General features: G+C 42.4%; 1 long non-coding RNA gene across 1 annotated transcript; it reads right to left on the reverse strand.

Moving 5' to 3' along the window:
* Window positions 1-984: 984 nt before the first annotated feature.
* On the reverse strand, window positions 985-20,786 carry LOC309974475. The gene is made up of 4 exons (XR_014326884.1): window positions 20,414-20,786; window positions 16,396-16,436; window positions 4,677-8,321; window positions 985-2,750 (listed from the first exon to the last, which is right to left on the reverse strand). It is a non-coding gene; the product is annotated as an uncharacterized lncRNA (long non-coding RNA).
* Between the last annotated feature and the right edge of the window lie 506 nt (window positions 20,787-21,292).

The raw sequence follows: 21,292 nt of genomic DNA on the forward strand, positions 1-21,292 counted from the left end.
CTTCAGGTTGCCTCCCAGAAGGTACCAAAATTTGGGCATTTTGGAAATGTGGTAAGACCAGTAGTAAATATATAAACGTGAGTTGATTGCCACAAGTGTTGTGCTACAAGACGAGTTTCTAAATTTTATTAGGGTCTTCCCTGTATTTTTCTTTTATGCATATGTGACAGAGCCTATGAGACAGGCCTTTTCCTAGCAGCAAAGGAGTCTGGAGTGAGTTTATGGAATCCTCTTTGAGCATGCTCACCTGTTAATGTGAGAAGGGTTTCTCTAAAGATGTTGGCTGCAGAGAGAGAGAAAGAATTAGAGGGAGAGAGACAAGCAGAGAGACAGAAAGATCTATAACCTCTCATTTTACAGAGGACAAAATGGAGACAAGGACGATCGTTGAAATTCAGGTTTTCTGCTCTGTTAGTGCTCTAGGATCATTGATATTATGATTACCCTTTTTGTTAGTTGTGTATTGGACAGTTCTCATAATATTTCTGTATGAATATGAAAGCAAATGGATCTGGACTTCATAAAATGGGCTAACGTTGACTATTTTCTTTTTAAACATGTTTGCATTGAGAAAATGTATCCTCTAGATGTGAAGAGAGACTTAGAATGAGGAGGTCAGAAATGCAATCTCTTGGGGGAACATCAGTGCACAAAATGCACCATAGGAAACTAGTATTCTGATGATGCTTTAGTCAATATGCTGGGGAAGGAGGTCAAAGGGGAAATACTAAATATGCTTTCGTAATTAAGAACATATAAAGATTACTTCAATGTTTTAAAGAATAGTCCATTAGTTAGGAAAAATATTTTCCCCATTTCTACTGGAAAAAAAAAAATTGGAGTTCAAGAAAAGTTCAAATTGTAAAAAGTGAGATATATGACTGATATAAATTAATAGCAATTTTTTAATACAGCACAACTAACTGTATACCAAATAGAAGATATTTTATAACGTATAAATATATATTCATGTCTGTTATTTTTCTATATTTTATTGTTTGCCATCTATATATTGTTATTTTCATAATAGATATAAACATTTTAAAAGTTATTTTGTTATATAAGGGGGCAAAGTTTTTTTAAAAGAAGTTCATTTATGATTTGACAGTGAATGTCAAGGGAAATGCAAGGCATGATACATTGACGCAAAGAGTTGTATTAATCTATTTTTGCCAACGAACTAGTCTGTGTTTATATGTTATGAACCATAAGAAGTACAGTAACAAATAAAAACAAAAAAGCACAGGGACCTCATAGTTCCCATTCCAAAGTTTCAGCCATGAATCAGGTACAACAATGTAAAGCCTACCAGTTACAAAAGAGGTTGGATTCAAACTGGGTTTCTGGCAGATGGGACGAATCAAGGCCACCTGTCTAGATGACTAAACCCTTTTTACTAATGTTTATGGAAAAGGCACTTCTACTTCTGTTCGTAGCTTTTGGTGATTTTAGGAACCAAGTGGAACCTTTCTCTTCTTCCGGGGAATGTCCCACTCTTGGAGAAGAACAGACAGGTTTATTTACTTATTTATTTTTCCTGTTCCTTTCCTACATTTGACATCAGCAAAAGTTTTAAATATCACAACTGATTTGGCTGTAAATGGAGAAACAGTACCGAACAAAACAAAATGAAAAACCCAAAGGACAAACAGAAAATCCTAAATAAACCCTCAAGTTTGGTCTTGGGGCTTTACATATACCAATGACACAGGCGACCATAAACAGCGTAATTAACACAGCAAGGATAGCAGTACATGGTGCACAGAGTCCCAAGATAACCCTGCCTAAACACCTTGTGGAGATCCTAATAGGTACTCTGGCCACACATTTTTACAATAAAATATCATGGTCCTCTCACCCATGTGTTCATAGTTGTAATCAGATCGCTTATCCAAAATGTGCCTCAGAGGACTTCAGGGATTGTTGAAACATTCCCCATTTTTAAAGACAGAAATTCAAGACAAACAAAACACAAACTTCACACACAAATGCCAGCATCCAAACAGACAAATGAATCAGTTCACAAATCGGGGAGAAGTCCAACAACTCTTTCCTCTCTCCAACAGTGTACCCCACTCAAATGCAAAACAAATTGGCTTATTCCAGAGAAAAAGCCCCAAACGGAGAGAAACTAAAGTTCCCAGCTGCACACACTGGAGTGACTTACCCTACTGTATTGGGCTCGCCAGCTCCCGAATGCCGATCCCTTGTTCCAACTGCCAAGCGCTGGGGTAGGCACTGCTACTTCAGAGAATTCTGAAGCGAAGATCCTCAGTACAAGTGGTCCCGGCAGATGCCAAGGCCTTACCTGAAAATTTTCCAACTGGGGCCGGCCATCCAACCTCTGCCTGGCAGGAGGCTGGAGAGAGAAACAGGGCAATGCAGCCCATGCCATAGTCTCTAACAGACTCTCCTTGCTAACGCCTAGCCTAAATCTCCCTTCTGGAGTTTTACATTTCCTAGACTCAGTGTTACCGAGTCCAAGCTCATTCTGCTCATCACACGACACACCAACTTGCTGGGGAAAGGAATAGCGGCCTTATTCAGAAAGCCAGGGGACTGAGAAGACGGCGAACTCACACCCCAAAGAACCATCTTACCTGAGTTAGAACTCGGGCTTCTTTTATACTAAAAGGGGAGGGCGTAAAGTCAAACACTTCCGGGTTCCGGCCCGCCTCCAGAGGGGTGTGTTAATTTCTTCCTGCCCGCAGTCATTCACAGGTGGGCCTGGCCAGGATGTTTCCTAAGAGCTAAACAGAGGGTTTTAGCTTAATGCGCATTACCTGGGAGGCAGGGTTCCCAGAGATGGGCCATTGTGTATAATTTAGCTTATAGGCAACATCCCTTTAGTGATGAACTTGTAATGGAATACAAAAGTTCTCCCCTATTACATTAGCACTACCTTCTAGAACTGTATAAAAAAGGGCTGATCTCTATTCCACATGATAGTCCTTCAAATATTTTGTTAGCTGTTTACTTTCCCCAGCTTTAAGAAAGCAGCAGAGCAAGTTAGCTAAAAGTACCAGTTCTAGATAAGAATATTTGAGTTCAAAAATATGCTCCTTCATTTACTAGCTGTATAAACTTGAGTGAGCCACTAGCCTCTCTAAGTCGGCTTTATCATCTATGAAATGGGGAAGCAGGGATAATGGTACCTACCTCCCAAGGTTTTTGAAAGGATTAAGTGAGATAACAGATATTAATCCTAGACATGTAAGTACTCAGTAAGTATTAACCATTGCTGTAGTGATGGTGATTGTACTTATTGTAAGGAACGACACCAAAAACGGAGGAGAGCTTAAACAAGCTTTATTTGGGAACGCTCCCGGGCGAGGTTCACTGGTCCGAGAGAAAGGGGCCAGAGAAGTCGCGCCTGGGTGCGGGCCGCGACCAAAATTTATAGGGGTGGACGCAGGGGAGGTGCTTGCTGTGTGAAGCAGCCCTTTTTTGGTAATCTCTCGGGTGTTGTGGCAATGTCAGGTGTCGGTTACATCAGCCTCAGAGCCGTAGGTTCCGCCCCTCGCGGAGCGGGAAGACCGGTCGGTTGCATCAGCCTCCTTGGCGGGGGTTCAGTCTGCCTCCCTGGGCCCTTCCCCGGACCTGCTGGCTTTATACTTATTACTACCACTATTGACTCTTCTCTCACCCCTGCACTTCTAATCCCTTCAACCATTTGTCATTTACTAGAAACCTGGTCATCTTGCTTGTACTTTAATATCGTCTCCAGAATTAAACAAAGGACCCCAGATGGGTACTGGCCCATGAAGAGTACTAGACTACGGCCCCTACTTCTATAAACACAGCCTAAAATTCCGTTGCTTTTTTCTGCAGCCACCTCACGTAGCTCTTTCAGACTGGGCTCAAGGTTAACCAAATCTCCCTGACCCTCCTTCAGTGAACTGCTTCCTCATTCTGTCCTTGTGGAATTTTGTTTCTGGCCAAGCACAGATATAAAAGTTCATTCTTGATAAATTTTTTTCTTATTGGGTTTGTCGAATATTCCAGCCTGCTAAAATCACTATGACTGTCCTAACTCTAGCATCAACTCTGAATTATTAAGACATCAAATGTATCAGCTTCCATTGCCAGCTCTGGTGTTTCCTGTCTTCATCCGTGTCTTTGATAAAATGTTAACTAAAATAGGGTCAAGATCAAAGCTTTGTAATCCTCTACTGGTAATATTGCTGGATATTAATAGTTATTGTCATGTAATACCATTATAGTTTATAAGATGCCTTTAATATACATAATCTAACTTAATCCTTATGAAGTGAATAGTGTTATTATCCTTATTTTACATATAAGAAATCTGTAGTTCAGAGAGTTTACATAACGTGAGAAGTGGTATATCCAGATGCAAGCCAGGGTCCTCTGACAACAAACTGAGTTGTTCAATCAATTATGAGACCACTTCACCTTACGTCATCCACCATGCATTTTCCCTCTGTATCCTTAGGCAATCCAGAGGACCTTTCTCAAATGACTTACTGAAATACAGATTTACTACCTTTATTATATTTTCCTCCTACTGCAAGGTGCCAACAAAGCATGGGGGGGGGAGGGGGAGGTGGGGAGGGAGGAAGCAGTTGCTGGTTATAATCATACCTACTTCTCTGAGTTATTATTTGGATTTGACTAGAACGTGGATATTGTCTTGGCATAAAGTGGGTACTCACCAATGGCAGTTCTTTTCCTTATCATGGAAACTCTTCCCCATCATAACACTCTTCCGACAGGTACATGCGTAGGTGCTATTTATCCTCACTTATGGGATAAAGTGAGGATATCCTCCTTTTCTCATCAGAGCTCATCAGTGGAGCCTCTCTGTAATTAGACTTTTCATTTATATGTTTGCTTTATGTATTTCTGTTTTGTCTGCCTTTCCCTTTTCTCTTGTTGGAATATTAGGATGATTTGTTTTCCCTAGGTTTTTGCATGCCTCTTTGGCCATTACCACTCCCGCCAGGGAATCATCCTTATATCCTCTGCATTTTTCAACACGCCAGTAAAAGCTCTAGGACACATGTCTGATGATGACCAGTATCTTCTTTCCTCACTGTGATAAATATAAAATGAAATAGTGACTTACTCCCAAGAGTGTAAATGACTAACTTCTACTTAACAAACCAGTTTGGGGGTTTTTGTTTGTTTGTTTTAGAATTACACTCTATTGGCTGGTCCCTGGCTCTGCCACTTAGGGTTCAGCCTTGACAATATCATTTATATTCTGAGTCTCACTACCCACAGCAGCAAAATAGGAATAGTAAAACTATCCAATGCATTGGGTTCTCAGGAGGATTAAATGAGATTATGTAGAACCCACAGCATCATGAAGGTATAAAATAAGTGCTTGCAAATGCCAACTATTATGAGCATAAGCTATTAATTAGAATGTCCTGAAAACAGTTTCATTCTTTGTTGGTCTGTCTCATCGAAGGTACAAGCACTCCTAAGGAAACAAATAGTTTCCTCTGTACGTTCAGGGCACCAGCTGCTGGATTTGGAGGTGGGTCTGCTGAGTTCCCTAATAGCAGACTTCGCCTAATCTCCCCTGGAGATGAAGACACCCCCAATGGATTCAGCAGCCCACAGTCAGAGATGCATACAAGAAAGACCCCAGTGAGGAATCTCAAGAAGGAAGGCAGCTCAAGGCCTTCTCAGAAGGGAGCAGCTGGGCAGACAGAGCTGAGCAGTTATCCAAAACCTAGGACTTTAAAAATACCCTGGGAGAGTTCACTCCATATGGGCTGGCTCTGTGTGTCCTGGAGCATTGGAAATGGGAGGGGAAGTCCCGTCTCCTGGAAGATAACACTAGATGGAAACAGGGCGACCTCAGAATCCTCGTAGGCAGATCCTTGCATTCTGATCATGCAGCTTCTCTGGATGTTTCCTAAGCAAGAAATAGGTCAGGCTCTTTTCTGGGTCTCACCTCCAGAGTCTGGGCTCCCTTCTGTCATAGGTCTGGCTGGTAGGCTGCCAGGGACAACACACTTCTTGGGTTTCCACTCAAGGACAGCAGGGCCCGGCCCTGACAATATGCTGGGGTACACAAACCCTGAACCACTGATGGATGACTCGGGCCCTACCTGGGAAAGATGAACAGCATGGTAACAAGAAACTGTCTGTTAGGCAATCATAAGCTTTTCTGAACAAATTTCAAGCTCTTGCTGGAGAACTATTGAAAAAATGTGGGGAAAGGTGCATGTTGCCTAGTTCATTCTTGATCTGTGTGCTAACAGCCATGAAGCTTATGTAAGTTGCTTGTAATACAGTAAATGAAACTAACCAAACAAAAATCAAAATAGGGCTTTCCTGGTGGCGCAGTGGTTGAGAGTCCACCTGCCGATGCAGGGGACACCGGTTCGTGCCCCGGTCCGGGAAGATCCCACATGCCGCGGAGCGGCTGGGCCCGTGAGCCATGGCCGCTGAGCCTGCGCGTCCGGAGCCTGTGCAAAAGGGACAAATCTAAACAGCTATTTTTCAGCCTGTTATTCAGCAGGTATGCATTCATAAGGCCATGCCAGGTGTGTTCAGTCAGGGCCCATTCTAATTGGTTGGCACCCTCTTCTAGTAGGTTGATTCTCCATTCTGATTGGTTGAGGTCTGTCTTGTATTAGTTATTAAGTATTTGACTCTCACCAAAAATAACCAGTAATGTGGCACCCAAAAGATAAGTTGAACTTATCATACTCTCTCAAAAGAAAAACATTGAAAGAATTAGCCCTACAACCCAAAATTGTGGATCACAAAAAGCATGATTAAATAGAGGAAGTTAATTGATAGTAGGATTTTTAAAAAAGCAGACATATAAGACTGTAATTGCATCACAATCATGGTGTAGCATTATAGCTTTGCCAGGATGCTTTGACCAGTCTTGAATTCAGAACCATCTGTCAGCTACAGACTGTGTGAGCCTCCACCCTATTTGAGATCTCCTCTTCTTACATATCCAAGGGGTCTCCTAATCACTTCACCTGATTCCTCACATTAACCTCCCTCCCCCCAATTTAAGCTGCTTTGAATGAGTCTCTATTTAACCTAAGAGAAAAGCTAAAACTGTAACATAATGTATAATTCAGAATATTTGTCAAGCCATGACATCAATATTTTATCAAAAATGTTCATATCAATATTTTCATTAAATACACACACACACACACACACACACACACACACACACTCTGTATCAGTGCAGGAATAGGCCTAATATATTAAGAACAGATGAGCAATCTAAAAGCTAGAGACACGTTTTTTCCATAAGATGGCTTTAGTAGCACTTAATTTTCTTTAACATCATTCAAAACAATTTTGTTAGATTGTATGTGACAGCTGTCATATCCATGTGCATTTTAAAAAAACATAAAAATTGGTGAATTTTTGTGTAGCCATTTTAATATTGAAGATGGGAGAAAAAAGCAACATTTTTGGCATATTATGCTTTATGATTTTAAAAAAGGTAAAAATGCAACAGAAATGCAAAAAAAATTTGTGCAGTGTATGGAGAAGGTGCTGTGACTGATCGAACGTGTCAAAAGTGGTTTGTGAAGTTTCGTGCTGGAGATTTCTCACTGGACGATGCTCCACGGTCGGGTAGACCAGTTGAAGTTGACAGCAATCAAATCAAGACATTAATTGAGAGCAATCAACGTTATACCACGCAGGAGATGGCTGACATACTCAAAATACCCAAATCAAGTGTTGAAAATCATTTGCACCAGCTCGGTTTGTTAATTACTTTGATGTTTGGGTTCCACCTAAGTTAAGTGAAGAACACTTTCTTTCCGCATGCAATCTTCTACTTAAACGTAATGAAAATGTTCCATTTTTAAAACAAATTGTGACAGGTGATGAAAAGTGGATAGTGTACAATAATGTGGAACAGAAGAGATCGTGGGGCAAGCGAAATGAAAAACCACTTACCACACCAAAGGCTGGTCTTCATCCAAAGAAGGTGATGTTGTGTATATGGTGGAATTGGAAGGGAGTCCTCTATTGTAAGCTCCTTCTGGAAAACCAAACGATTAATTCCAACAAGTACTGCTCCCAATTAGCCCAACTGAAAGCAGCACTCGACGAAAAGCATCCCGAATTAGTCAACGGAAAACGCATAATCTTCCATCAGGATAACGCAAGACCACATGTTTCTTTGATGACCAGGCAAAAACTGTTACAGCTTGGCTGGGAAGTTCTAATTTATCTGACATATTCACCAGACATTGCACCTTCGGATTTCCATTTATTTTGGTCTTTACAAAATTCTCTTAATGGAAAAAATGTCAATTCCCTGGAAGACCGTATAAGGCACCTGGAACAGTTCTTTGCTGAAAAAGATAAAAAGTTTTGGGAAGATGGAATTATGAAGTTGCCTGAAAAATGGCAGAAAGTAGTGGAACAAAACAGTGAATACGTTGTTCAATAAACTTCTTGGTGAGAATGAAAAATGTGTCTTTTGGCTTTTTTACTTTAAAAATGAAGGCAATTTTTGGCCCACCCAATAGAATTTACTCAGTTCTCTTGACCTTATGTCTTAACAGATGATATTGAGCAGTGGTTCTCAAACTTCAGTGCCCATCAGAATCACCAAGAAGACCTTGTTAAAATGCAAATGTCTAGGCCTTATTGCCAGAGTTTCTGATTTGGTAGGTCTGAGAAAGGGCTCAAGAATTTGCATGTCCAAAAAGGGTCCAGGTGCTACTGGTGCTGCTGGTCTGTGGACTACACTTTTAAGAACTACTGATGTGGAAAGTTCTCAGAGCAAGTTCATGTTTATGGTGGTCTGTATTTATGTTTCTCATCTTTAGAGAGTCATCAGCTCTGTGGTCACTCATTACTTTACAACACTATGTCATCTGTATTCCCAGAGTTAGATGATGAGAAGCTGATATCCAAGATCAAGGAGAAGGTTATAAAGGAGCCATTTCAGTAATAAGGATTTTTCCTGGAAAAAAAAATGATAGCAGGGAGATTTGAGGGTTTCCAGTTACTTCTCCAGTACTTACTGTGCTATAAATAAACAGCCTTAAGTATACAGTTGGGATCTGACAGTATTTCTTTAATAAACTACACTGGGAAAAGCTAATGATGGTGGGCCACAGATGTTTCTAATATTTAGGTGGTCATTATCACCAGCAGTACATCTCTAATTCACATCAAATGAAATTTCACAGCCCAGTGATGGCCCATTTTTTAATAGATGCAAAACCAAAAAACAACAATAACACTAATTATTGCCTAGACTTGATATAGCTCTCCATTTTGTCAAATTGTGAAATTCCCACATGCATTCACTTTGCTTAGTCACACAACTTTTCTGTGAATTGAGTCCACGTCCTGGTGCTTCTTCACTCAACTAATGTTTATGGAAAAACAACAAAAGTTAGGACCTGTGCTCTGTGGGGAAGCCAAAGGTGTTCAGGATATGGTGACTTCAAGGAGAAAAGGTTACTGTGGAGGAGATGAGACTTCTGCAGAAATTACTGTGACAGCAAGAAGTGGAGCAGAGCAAGTAGCTGAGGACTCAGAAGAGAGTGGAGTCACTTTTTGGTTGGAGTGATCAGAGAAGGTTCTATGAAGAAAGTGGTAACTCAGCAGGATTTCAAAGGTGGACTTGGGTTTTGACAGGCATATGGGAAGAAAAGCAAGGACAGGGCAATTCTAAGCAATTCTAAGTGCACCAGAGGCAAACTAGCTCAGAGTATATCCCATTTATAGTGAGTTAAGTAGTTCATTGTTCATGTAAGACCCATGCAAAGGAGTAGTGGGAGAGGAGATTAGAGGTGAGAAAAAAGGGGGTGTAAATGCTAGATCAAGGATTGAGAGTTGATTCAGTAGACAACGGCAGCACATTGACTTTTTTGAACAAAGGAATAATATGATCTGGAATTTACCTTTATCACATTCATGAATGGCCAATGACAAAGGAAGAAGAGTTAATGGAAGCAGTGAGATGACTCAAGAGGTGTATTAGTATAGGACTGACCCAGGAGTGTACTAATCCAGGCAAGACCCAGGAGGCACCCATGGGAACAAAAAAGTGGGGTATAAATAAAGGAGAGACAAAATATGGTAACCGATTGTATAAAGTTTAGGTTTTGAGAAGAGTGTTGGTACCATTAACCAAAACAGAAAAGTCAGGGGGAGTGGTATGTTGCAGAGTTGGGGAAGAAAATGATAAATGTAGGTATAGATATGTTAGGCTTATACTTCTGTAAGTAAAACCAGATGGAAATCTTAAAAGCAGCTGGAGAAGTGGGGACTGAGCTTCAGAAGAAAGTCAGAATAGGCCAGCTTATGCTGCCATAACAAGCAGCACTAAAAATCCTAGTGACTTGAAACAGTCGTGCTTATTTATAACTCACACACCATGGCCACTGCAATTCCGCAAGGAGACCCTGCTCATCAGGGATGCAGTTTCATGGAGGCTCCATTTCAGTGTATTCTCAGTGATCATGGAGACTGGGCAAGGGGAACATGGACAACCAGAAGCCAGTTAGAAAGCTGAGCAAATTTTAATCTAGTGTTAATTTGTGCTGCTTCTTGTGCACGATAGCAGCAGTAGTATCTCTCTCGGAAATAAACATCCCATATTATGATGTCTATGAATATAGGTTTCCTTTTCTACCCTCCCTCCCTCCTTCCTTCCCTCCTTTCTTTCCTTCTTTCCTTCCCTCCTCTTTCTTTACTTTTTTGGAAATCATTTATTGTATATAAGTTGTAATCCAGACCTCATGTATCAATGGGGAACTTTCAAATACAAATATTACCAATACAAAAAAAAAAAAACAAAAAACTGCTGCCCGGAAGTGTCACATGCCTCTTTTCCCCTCACATTTAATTGGAAAAAGCAGGTCATGGTATCATCCTTGAGATCAGGAGAATGTGGATAAATAATCCTATATGTGCCTAGGGCAAAAGAACTACCATCTGTGCAACTGCTGTTCTGACTCCCATATGTATCATCTAAGACTGAGACCCTTGATGAAGACAGAGCAGTAGATACCGCCTTTGATGTAAAGAGGAGAGAGAGTGGAAAGCAAAACTCTAAGGACAGAAATTTGAGGAATACATAGGAAGAACACATACTTACAGAGGCAAAATAAAAACGCATAGAAAAGCAAAGGGCTCAGTTTACTAGGGCCACATTCACGAGAAGCATCTCGGGAAGGTTCCTCACTACCAAATCTGGAGATGAGTCAACAACATCCGAGGCCAAGGAAAGACCACTGAGTCTGACCTTGAAGGAGACATGGCTGACCTCCAAGAGATCTGCTTCATGGAGGCGATGGGGTCAGATATGAAGCCAGACTGAGGAAGGAGTGATCGAAAGTGGAGACAGAACACTGGACTGCTGAAAAAAGGAAGGGAAATAAGATGTCCGCTTGAGGTAGCAGCAAAATCCAAGCTTCTTTGCTAAATGAAGTCTGGCAGGTTTTTTTATGTGTTCATTCAGCACATGTTTATTGAACATTTACTCTTGCCAAACACTGTTTTAGGAGCTGGGGAGTGAGCAAGATAAGCTTTCTGTTCCCATGAAGCTTATCTTCTAGTGGAAGCAGACATACAATAAACAAGTGAGCAAAGGAATCAATGAGTGAAAGAGATCATTTCCAATTATATTTAGTTCTGATAGAACTAAATAAATTATATTTAGTTCTGCCTTCCCTTCTAGAAGGGAGTCACAGGGTGGGTGGGGAGTATGGCCTCAAGGGTATGTCCTAGACTAGTCAGCAAAGGCATCTCAGGAGGGGATAGCATCTCAGGAGGGGATGCTAAAGGATAGCGTCCTTTAGCATGTTGCCTCCTAAAGGACAAGAAACATCAGCTAAGGACAGATTTGGAAACAGTGTTCCACAGCAGGCAGCATCTCTGAAGGAAAGATCAAGTTCTCATAAAAAATGGGGATTAGAAGAAACATTTTAAGGGACTTCCCTGGCGGTCCAATGGTTAAGACGTTGCCTTCCAATGCAGGGGGTGTGGATTCGATCCCCGGTCGGGCAGCTAAGATCCCACATGCCTCCTGGCCAAAAACCCAAAACATAAAACAGAAGCAATATTGTAACAAATTCAATAAAGACATTAAAAATGGTCCACATCAAAAAAATCTGTTAAAAAAAATTAAAAAAGAAGAAGAAACATTTTAGCTAGCTGGTTGTGTGTGTGTGTTTGCATGTAAATACTTACAGCAAATGAAGGTCTAGAAGAAATTTGCCTCTCAATGCACAGGATTCATTGGTTTAGAAGGACACGCCTTCTCCTTCAGGCAACCTACCACAGAACCTGCTTCAGTTGCTTGGGGAAAATTGCTGCAGGGTAGAGATCTGCTGAGGCAGATTCTTTTGCTTGGTGTATTATATTGTGCAGAACGTTTCTTTTTAAAGCTTTTGAACCAGGCTTCTCATGAAAATGCCTTTTATATTGGTACTTGCATTCTCTCCAGTTTCACTCTTGCAAATTTTAGTCAAACGTTTGTATAAGGTCGACCTTTCTCACATGTGACTGTGGGTATAGGGAAGGTTTTCCTGGGCCTGCTCATGGACTTTTTAAAAAGAGAAGCTTAAACAAATCTCTGCTGAACTCTATGACCAGCCCCACTGGTCTTAGGAGGGCAGTCATCACGGCCATTATGATCTGAATTAAACCACCACTGGAAAAAAGTACATATATTTTAAATTGGGGTATGCCAGTGTGGTGGGATGTATTTGTTTATTGTCCCCACTGCCCTCCCCTGCTATAACGTAAGTTCTACAAGGGCAGGAATATCTGTGTGTTTTGTGCACTGATGTTTCCTCAGTTCCTAGACAGTGCCGGGCACAGGGGAGATACTCAGTAAGTACTGGGTGAATTCGTGTTTCTTCTCTTTGTTGTGGGACCCTGGCAGGAAGGAAGGTTTTTCTTGGGCTAGTGCCAGAAGGTAGCCAAGTTCCTGAGTGAGGTGTTCTGTCCACCTCGAAAGCCCTACTCCCAACATGCAGAGAAAAGCCTCTGCTCAGAACAGCAGGCTGGAGATCAAGGGGGACAGAGGTGTGAGGACAGGGTCATGAGGACAGGATCAGACCTTCCCTGAGTCTTTGAGCACCAGGGATAGAGGGTGTCTCTTGTAGATTGCCAAGGAGAAGGAGGCGCCCCTACTGCATTCTGAGGGGAGAGGGCTAGAATGTACTCTTCTGATTTACATAAATTCAAAACTTCTAAAAGATATCTTAAAGGCCAAAATGGGATGAGAGGGTGGGGAACGTGGCCACAGCCCACATGTACTTTTTCCTCACATGCTTTGGGTATGGGGCAGAGTGTAAGGGCTTTCCAGTCATTTTGTCACCCGTCTCAAGACCACCCTGGAGGCAGGTATAAGTGCAATCTCCATTTTGTAGGCAAGGGGACTGCAGTTTGGAGGACGGTTGAACCTGGAGCTGGTGGTGGCTAGTGTGGCCTGGAGAGGAAGGGCTAGAGCCACCATAGTCAAGGACTCACAGAAGGGTCGTGAGCATGATCTCGGAGCTGTGGAGACTCACCCCAGAACAGGGAGGTCGCCCCCAGTGATGAGTGTGGAGGCCAGGGGCATGGCTTAGAGATAGGTGGGGCAGGTAAACTTGACTGTGGCCTTGGATCCCTGCTCGGTATTTCACATGGTGGCTTCATTTTAATATGCCAGCAATTTGGGGAAATCTTGGCCCAGGAGGTTTCAGAAGACAAATTCTGCTTTCAGTACATGCGTTGATGGCGGGAAGTTGGCTTCAAGCAGAGCTCAGCAAGGGCAGCAAAGGTGCGGGTTGGAGAACCCCAGCCCCTGTGTAGCCATGCTGTGTTCACAATCCCGGTTCAGTCCCACATTTCCAGTAGGAGAGAAGGAAAACAGAAGAGGGTAAGTGAATGCCCAAAGCCACTCTGCTAAATCTAATTTAAAACAGAAAAGTCACCAATGGTCATTTTGGAAATGAGACCCTTTCCCTGCAGAGCTGGGCGGGGTCAATAGCACCCTTCAAGAGAGAGAAAAGCCCATCATTCCCCGGGCCTTCCGTGAAGCATCCTCTCACCCGTGGGAGGCTAGGAGGGTGTCTGATTTTCCACCTTTCTGCTCCAACAGGCTGGGCACAGGCTCCTCGTTAGCAGAGAAGGGTGCAGAGGAGCTTGGTCTGCATGAACCTGTATTCTCCTGGCCTAGGTCACAGCCACGTGCCCCCTTCTCCCAGTGTCCTGAGGTCCCAGGAAATGTGCCAGGCAAATTCAGGGGGCTCTGACTTACGGTGTGGGCTTGGGTCCATTCTATTTTTTTTTTTTTTTTTGAAGATGTTGCGGGTAGGAGTTTATTAATTAATTAATTTTTGCTGTGTTGGGTCTTCGTTTCTGTGCGAGGGCTTTCTCTAGTTGTGGCAAGCGGGGGCCACTCTTCACTGCGGTGCGCGCGCCTCTCACTATGGCGGCCTCTCTTGTTGCGGAGCACAGGCTCCAGACGCGCAGGCTCAGTAGCTGCGGCTAACGGGCCCAGTTGCTCCGCGGCACGTGGGATCTTCCCAGACCAGGGCTCGAACCCGTGTCCCCTGCATTAGCAGGCAGATTCTCAACCACTGTGCCACCAGGGAAGCCCAGGTCCATTCTTTTGTCTTCAGTCTCTTTTCCTTGTCCTCCTCAGGGCTGACCTGAAGGCTCAGCATCTCCAGGGCCAGCTGTGTCGCTCCTGTTCTTGGGCAGAAAACCCGCTGCTGTTTGGTGACTGACACTAGCACTGGCTGTGGGAGGAGACGTCAGACTCGGGCTTCTGACGAGACGGCCAAGGGTGTTTTGTATCTTCTGCTCTGTGAGCACGGTGTGTACTCACAGCGCTAAAGCCCTGTGTCAGATGGATTCCCGCGTGCGACTCACGCTCGGCTGGTCGCTCCTGCAGAGAGGAGCGTCAGTAGGGACGCTGGTCCCAGAGAATCTATTTCCACGGGTTTGAAAAGCTACGGGGCTCTGGGAGCATTTGATGATTGAGAGAGATCAACACCATGTTTGCACCTTTTCGATTCCCCCCTAGACAACCTGAACTAATATGTGAGAACAGAGAAAATTGGTTCCCAGGGAGACAATACTCAGGGTCAGATGACCCTGGCAGCCCCTCCCTCCTCTTTTCTATTTCTCCAGATCCTTAGGGCCAGCACAGTGTCGCCTCTAGGAAACATCCTCTGACCTTTATTAACTATGAAGATTTCTCTCTTCTCTCAGTTCCGATGCTACCTGCTATTTCAATTCCATTCAGCCTACGTTTACCAACCTCCTACTTTGTTCCAGGCAAATGAAAATGACAGTGACACCATCCTACCCTCCCGGGGACTTGGAGGGGAGATAGGAATTCATTAGTGCATCATAGTGCATTAATATATACTGCCTTAGAGTGTTTATTCAACTCAGCTGCATGTGTATATATTTATATTACATAGATATAGATACTGATATATAATTGGTTTTCCCATAAGACCAAGCATTTTGAGCATAGGGGATGTATGTTGTATGATCATTCCCAGTGTTCAGGGTATAAAGCAAATGTATAATAATTCCTTTTAAAATTGAAAGGAAATGAATTTGAGGTGGTAGAGCCCTATGGTCAGAGCATCTTCTGGAAGAAAACCAGCAAGTTATTCATGTTTGTTACAACTAAGCATTCATGGTTGGTTTCACTTGCACTTTTTCCGCTTGAAAATAACCCTACCACTTACGCAGTTAGAACAGAACAGAATCCTGCTGCTGATCTCAGGAATACCTTGCAGGTTGATTATTTCCAGGCTTATCTTTTCAAGGCAGCCAAACAGGCCAGTAAGGAGCAATGAGGGATACTCATAAAAGGAAAAAAATTAAGTGGGATCCTTATCCCATATCATACACAAAAATAAATTCCAGGTAGATTAAAGATCAAGATGTAAAAAGAAAACCTAGATAATTAGAATATCTCTTTGTAATCTTGAGATAAGAAAGGCCTTCCTAAACAAGACAAAACAAAACCCAAAAAATTCAGGAGGCATAAAAAAAAAGATTGACAGATTTGAGCTTATAAAATTTAAAACTTCTCTAGTAAAGAAAGAAAAAAGTCTTTTTTTTTTTTTAAGCCACCAAGTTGGAGACTATTATCTGCATAGATGGAGATCAGTAAAAAAGGTGAATTTTTTAAAAGAAGATAATCTAAAAGAAAAAAAGGATTTTAAAATGACATAAACAGAGAATTTATAAAAGTTTACAAATGGCCAATACAGGATACCTTTATTTTTGTCTCTTAAGGTAAGCTATGCTTTTATCGCTGTTAGTCTGTTTTTGTCTCCATCATAGCGAAATTCATTTTGTAGTATGATTTCACAAAATACAGCACCATTCTGTTATTAAGATCTTTTGGAAAGAAGTAAAGAATTTTATCTTTTGGAGATATTTTACCTCTTTGCAGTCATCTAGGATCCAGGTTTCCTCTTCATGACCTAGAAAAGAGAGGAAAAGTTCACCGGGGCCTCAGCTTTGAGAAGCCACAAATGGAAAATAAAAGTCGGGGAGCATCATCACCATGGCAGCGCCTCCTATTCATTGCCAGAAGTGAAGCCTCTTTGACTGTCACAGGGATCCAGCATTCTCAACAGAGCTGAGCTAAAAGTGTGCTCCTTAGTGGCTTGGAGTAAACAAAAGAGTTTATTTTGGCACCAGTGATGGTTCAGACCTGTCTCATTCAAAGGCAAGCTGACTTCAAATCACACATAAAGATAGGATGCCATTGCATCCCCAGGCATCAGAGGCCTAAACACACTCACTTTCTCATCATCTGACCCCATTTCGGGGATAGTCACTTCCATAGCCGTGTGTTGCCTTGGTCACCCGGGCACACAGAGCTAAAGAAGAACCAGGAGAAATATATTTATATATCTATGAAAAGGGCTGTCAGGAGAGCTGAGAAGAGAGATTCTGAGAATTGGAAACCGACTTTGAGAGAAACAGGAACAATGGTAACTCAGATAATGAGCTATGAAGGTAAACGTGCAACTTCGCTGAGTGTGATGGGAAAGAGAACTGAGAAGTGGATCAGGAAGGGTTGGGAATGTTCGTTAGTCATATGCCTGAGGTTGCTAACATCAGCTTTTTCTACCTCCCTGCCAGGGCTCAAGTGCTGGCAAAGTCAGTAGCACAGGGAAGCTGCCCTGTCATCCTCCCAGCCTTCCTCTTCCCTCCCTTGTGTGGAAACCATGGCATCCAAAAATTATTGCTGGCATGTCTGGAATTCTTATTTTTCTTTCTTTCTTTTTCTTTTTTTTTTTGCAGTTCGTGGGCCTCTCACTGTTGTGGCCTCTCCCACCATGGAGCACAGGCTCCGGACGTGCAGGCCCAGTGGCCATGGCCCACGGGCCCAGCCGCTCCGTGGCATGTGGGATCCTCACGGACCGGGGCACGAACGCGTGCCCCCTGCATCGGCAGGCGGACTCTCAACCACTGCGCCACCAGGGAAGCCCTGGAATTCTTAATGAAACTTTTCTTATTTACCTTAACAAGGTGTCAGATGCTAAAACAGGTATCCCACTCGTGCTCCTACCTCATGAGCGTAAATATATTGGGCAAATCCTTGTCTGTCTTATTTTGCTGTTGCTGCCCTAGTATGAATGAACTCATCCTTCTTTCCTACTCCTTCCATATCTTCTTCAGCATAATAATAACTGCTCAGTTGTTTATATTCATAAACATGTATATATAATATATGTTATTTAAATATGTACATGATTATATATTTGAGGGTGTGTTTTGTAATATAAAGTATACACATTATGTGTGGTTTAGAGAGCACTGTGGTGGTGACCTGGTGCAGAACAGCTGCAGGAATCCAGGAAGGTAAGTCAGCACAATACAGAAGCAAGTAAACCCTGGGGGCATTGTGTGCAGCCCACTGGTCTAGAACATTAGTGCCCAGGGGGATGGATTCAAAGGGGGGAGGCAGATCAAAGGCCACCACAAGTATTTATAGGTTTTCAAAAGAGTTACACCCACAGAGGAAAGGGAAATTAGAAACGCAGGAACCATTATGGCACTCAGAGACAAACAACAGGGACAACCGTCTGTCTTGACCTTAGACAAGTAACCCCCTCTCTCCCAACCCAAGAATTGTCACTTAGGTGACTCTTGGCTGTTGTTCCCCCATTTGGCATAAGCAAACACTAGTCATGCTCTCAACCCAGGCCTTAATTTTCACTGATAGAGTTGCAACAAATATGCATTTACAAAAAAAAAAAAAAAAAATCACAAAAGAGAAAATGGAACAGTATTTCATGAATAAGAGTCAGAATAAAAAATAAAGACCAGAACTACAAAAACTTCAGATATTGGGATTATGAAATATAGAATACAACCTGTTTAAAGAAACAAAGTAGGAATTAAAGACACTAGTAAGGAGCAGCAGGTATCAAAGTGATAATGTTCAGATGAAATTTGAAAAATATCCAAGTAGAACTTATAGAAGTAAAGACTATCATAAATGAAATATAAAATACTAATCAATGGGTTAAACAGCAGTTTGGACACAGCTGAAGAGAGAATTGGTGAACTGGAAGATAGGTCTAAATAAATTACATGGAAGAAGAGGTGTCAAAAGAGATAGAAAATATGAAAGAATGGTTAACAAACATTTAAGATAGAGTAAAAATGCCAATATACATCTAATGAGAGTTAGAGAAGAAGAGGACAAAGAGAACTGGTAAGAAGCAGAATTTTAAAGCAAATGAGACTGCCCCTTACTAATGTAAAATGTTAATAATAGGGGAAATTGGGTGTGGGGTGTATGTACTACCTTCTATCTTTACACTGTCTTTGTGCTTCTGTAAACCTAAAATTGTTTTAAAATAAAAAGTTGATTAGCATATCTCCTCTCCCAGAGAGAGAGAGAGAGAGTGAGAAATTTTCCAAATACAATGAAAGACACAAATCTTCAGTCAGGAAGCCCTATGACTTCCAAGCAGAATAACTAAGAGGAAGGTAGACAAAAGAACGTACTTAGACACATCATAGCAAAACTGCAGAAATCAGAGGCAATGACATCTTTAAGACAGCCAGTGAGAAAGGAAAGATAACCACAAACAAGTGATAATTAGACTGACAGCTGACTTAGCAGCAACAATGGAAGTCAGAAAATTGTAAGACAATATCTTCAGTATGCTCAGATAAGATAGTTGTCAAGCTAGACAGATATACTTAGCAGAACTACTTCTCAAGAACAAAGGCAAAATAAAGACATTTTCAGATAAACACTGAGGACGTTGACCTCCAAACGCTTACTAATTGAAATTCTAAAGTCTATACTATAAAGAGAGACAGAAAGAGAAAGAGAGGGAAAAAAAAAGAATCCTCAATAGGTCTGAGATACAAGAAAGAAGGGTAGGTAAAATTTTTTTAAAATTCTGAATTTGGAAAAATCTTACAATGATGTTATAAAAAATAATATCTAGATTATGATGTCAAAAAACAACGCTCCCCTTGAAAACTGTAGGGGAATCCTTGTCTACACGGCTTCTGGTAGTTTGCTGGCAATTTCTGGCATTCCTTGGCTCATAGATTGCTCCTTCTAGTCCTCCATGTTCACGTCATCTTCCTTCTCTGTGTGTCTCTCTGTGTCCAAATTTCCCCTTTTTATAAGGACATCAGTCACATTTGATTAGGACCCACCCTAATAACCTCATTTTAACTTGATTACCTGTGTAAAGACGCTACGTCCCAATAAGGCCACATTCTGGGGTTCTAGAGGATAGGATTTCAAGATATTTGGGGGAGGGAGGGGGAACAAGTCAACCCGTAACACAATCCCAATTCTAACTGGTGGTTTTAAACTCCAGACTTCACCCTTGGTTCTAATTGCTACTGCCTCTTTCTTTTCCACCTCCCATCCTTTCAAACCTCCAAAGCCAGTGGTGCCCATGGTTCCATGCTCCTACACTGCTTATTATGGGCTAATTTGTGTCCTCCCTAAATTCATATGTTGAATCCTAACCCTCAGTACTTCTGAGTGTGATTGGAGATAGAGCCTTTAGAGAGGTGATTAAGTTAAAATGAGGCCAATAGGATGGGCTATAATCCAATATGACTGATGTCCTTATAAAATGAGGAAACTTGGACACACAGAGAAACACCAGAGAGATGCACAGAGGAAAGATCTTGTGAGGACACAGTGAGAAGGTGGCCATCTGTGAGCCAAGGACAGAGGTCTCAGAAGAAGCCAAACCTGTTGGCACCTGACCTTGGACTTCCTTCCTCCAGAACTGAGAAATAAATTTCTGTTGTTTAAGCCACCGAGTCTACGGTATTTTGTTCTGCAGCCTGAGCTGACCAATCCACTGCTCAAAGCCCCTCCTGGCTGCATCTGGCAATGCTCCTGAGCACTGTCCCCAGGCCTAACTCCCTCCCCCACTCTGTGGGCTCTTCCTTGACTTACATCTCAGTGTGTGAAGTCCATGCAGCCATCTTCTCAGCTTAGGTAGGTGGCATGGCCACCCACAGGGTTACGCTCCCAACACTCTCCAGTGTGACCTTTGATGCCACAGCCCCTGTGGCTATGATGAGGGGCGATGGGAGCAGACGGAAGGAGGGATTCCAGCAGCTGGTTTGAGACTATTTATGGGCTCAGAGGATGTGAAAGAGGATCACGTGAACATCAGGCAGCTTGCTGAAGGAGAAGCGTGACTGAAAAGCTCCGTTGAGGCTTGAAACTCTTGTTTATTCCTGTAGGTCCAGCAATGCAGAAGGAACGAAGCCAGCCCTTCTAGCCTCTTCTACCCCCACATTGTCATCAGGCTCTGGATTTTTCCTTCCTTTACTTGGTGGATATCCAGATGTTCCCCTACCCCATGGGTCTTTCCTTCCTCTTCTGGTTCTCCACTTGTTTCCTGGCCTCTCCTGCATAACAAGGGTTAACACAGTAAAGAGCCTTGAGTGTTGAACAACTCGCTGTTCTGGGCTCCGTGGACACAGCTGTGGTCAAGGTTGACGTCAGGAGTTTACATTCTTGTGCTCTGGAGACCGTAGATAAACAAACAAACAAGAAAACTTTGGGGGAGTCGTGCTGAGAATTAAGATGGGGAGATGAAATGGCAATTGATCAGGGATGGCTTTAGATCAGGTGGTCTTTGGTGCAGCTCTTGGGGTTGGGGAGCCATTGACAATTTATGATCGACATACTCTTACTCGAGCTGTGAAAGCACCAGATACACAACAGAGTTCTGCCCTCTTGGCTCTAAGTTACAAACAAGTAAATGTTTGCTTATCTATACCAGACAGAGCGGGTAACCAGACCTGGTTAGAAAGTGAATAAAAA

Source organism: Leucopleurus acutus (genome assembly GCF_964270905.1).
Source record: "Leucopleurus acutus genome assembly, chromosome: 17".
Lineage (NCBI taxonomy): Eukaryota > Metazoa > Chordata > Mammalia > Artiodactyla > Delphinidae > Leucopleurus > Leucopleurus acutus.